Source organism: Lampris incognitus, unplaced genomic scaffold (genome assembly GCF_029633865.1).
Source record: "Lampris incognitus isolate fLamInc1 unplaced genomic scaffold, fLamInc1.hap2 scaffold_261, whole genome shotgun sequence".
In the NCBI taxonomy this organism is placed as follows: domain Eukaryota; kingdom Metazoa; phylum Chordata; class Actinopteri; order Lampriformes; family Lampridae; genus Lampris; species Lampris incognitus.
In genome coordinates this window covers 32,501-35,000 of record NW_026611219.1, presented here as the reverse complement: position 1 = coordinate 35,000, position 2,500 = coordinate 32,501, and positions in this window count along the sequence as shown.

Here is a 2,500-nt window from a genome sequence, read left to right as displayed (position 1 = left end):
TTAACCAGCGGAGTGCCGGTGGAAACTAGGCTACTGTTGGGCGAAGGAAAAGGAGAGGGGGAAGGCATGTCCAGAGGCAGCTAGAGAGGAGGAAGGGTAGGCGTGTGGAGGTGAGAGTCAGTCGGAACTTTGAATGTTGGCACTATGGCTAGTAAAGGGAGAGAGCTGGCTGACGTGATGGAAAGAAGAAAGGTGACAAGAGACAAGGTGGAAGGGGAGTAAGGCCAGGAGTATCGCAGGTGGGTTCAAACTCTTCTACCATGGTGCGAATGGGAGGAGAAATGGGGTAGGGGTCATTCTGAAGGAAGAGTATGTCAAGAGCGTGCTGGAGGTGAACACAGTGTCAGACAGAGTGAGGATTATGAAGCTGGAAATCGAAGGTGTATTGCTGACGGTTATCAGCGCATATGCCCCGCAAGTCGGGTGTAAGATGGACGAAAAAGAAGAATTCTGGAGTTGAGTTGGACGACGTGGTGGAAAGGGGACCCAAGGAGGAGGGAGTGGTGATTGGAGCGGACTTCGATGGACACGTTGCTGAAGGGAACAGAGGTGATGAGGAGTTGATGGTAAGGTATGGAATCGAGGAGAGAAATGTGGAAGGACAGATGGTGTTCGATTTTGCGAAAAGGATGGAAATGGCTGAGGTGAATACATATTTCAAGAAGAGGGAGGAGCACAGGGTGACGACGTATACGAGTGGAGGAAAGTGCACACAGGTGGACTATATCTTGTGTAGAAGGCGCGATGTAAAAGGGATTGCATACTGCAAAGTGGTGACAGGGGAGAACGTAGCTAGGCAGCATCGGATGGTGGTCTGTAAGATGACTTTGGAGACCAACATGAGGAAGCGAGTGAAGACACAGCCGAAGATCAAATGGTGGAAGTTGAAGAAGGAAGACTGTTGTGTGGAGTTCAGGCAGGAGTTAACACAGGCACTGAGTGGTAGTGAAGAGTTGCCAGATGGCTGGGCAAGCGCTGCAGAAATAGCGAGGAAGACAGCTAGGAAGGTACTTGGTGTGTCATCGGGACAGAGGAAGGAAGACAAGGAGACTTGGCGGTGGTGGTGGTGGTGGTGGTGGTGGTGGTGGTGGAAGGAGGAAGTAGAGCAAAGTATACAGAGGAAAAGGTTGGCAAAGAAGAAGTGGGATAGTCAGAGAGATGAAGAAAGTACACAGGAGTACAAGGAGATGCAGCGTAAAGCAAAGAGAGAGGTGGCAAAGGTAAAGGAAAAGTCGTACGGTGAGCTGTATGACAGGTTAGACACTAAGGAAGGAGAAAAAGACTTGTACAGATTGGCTAGACAGAGAGACCGAGCTGCCGAGGATGTGCGACAAGTTAGGGCGATCAAAGATACAGATGGAAATGTGCTGCCAAGCGAGGAGAGTGTGCTACGAAGTGGAAGGACTACTTTGACGGGCTGATAAATGAAGAAAATGAGAGAGAGAGAGAGAGAAAAGGTTGGTTGATTGAGAAGTATAGAGAAGGCCAGAAAGAGTTGCATTGTGTCTTTGTAGATTTACAGAAAGCATACGACAGGGTGCCGAGAGAGGAGGTGTGATATTGTAGGAGGAAGTCAAGAGTTGCACAGAAGTATGTAGGAGTGGTGCAGGCTATGTATGAGGGAAGTGTGACAATGCTGAGGTGCGTGGTTGGAATGACAGATGGGTTCAAGGTGGAGGTGGGATTACATCAAGGATCGGCTCTGAGCCCTTTCTTGGTTGCAACGGTGATGGACAGGTTGACGGACAAGATCAGGCAGGAGTCTCCATGGACGATGATGTTCGCGGATGACATTGTCATCTGTAGCGACAGTAGGGTGCAGTTCATTGTGAGGAGAGCCTGGAGAGGTGGAGGTATGCACTGGAGAGAAGAGGAATGAAAGTCAGTAGGAGCAAGACGGAATACCTACGCGTGAGGAGGTGACAAAGGCATTTCACTTTAAATACTTGGGGTCAACTGTCCAAAGTAACGGGGAGTGCAGGAGAGAGGTGAAGAAGAGAGTGCAGGCAGGCAGGCAGGCAGGCAGGCAGACGGGCAGGCAGGGTGGAGTGGGTGGAGAAGGGTGTCAGGACAGAAGGGTACCAGCAACAGTTAAAGGGAAGGTTAACAAGATGTTCGTGAGACCAGCTACGTTATATGATTTAGAGACAGTGGCACTGACGAAAAGACAGCAGGAGGCGGAGCTGGAGGTGGCAGAGTTGAGGATGCTAACATTTTCACTGGGAGTAACGAAGAAGAGCAAGATTAGGAACGATTGCTCAAGTTGGACGGTTTGGATGCTGAATATGGAGCTGCCAGGAAAGAGGAAAAGAGGAAGGCCAAAGAGGAGGTTTATGGATGTGGTGAGGGAAGACATGCAGGTGGATGGTGTGACAGAGGAACACGCAGAAGACAGGAAGACATGGAAACGGATGATCCGCTGTGGCGATCCCTAACTGCAGAAGCCGAAAGTCGTAGTAGTAAACATAGAAAAGCGTGCACGGCAGCCTTCTAAACTGTT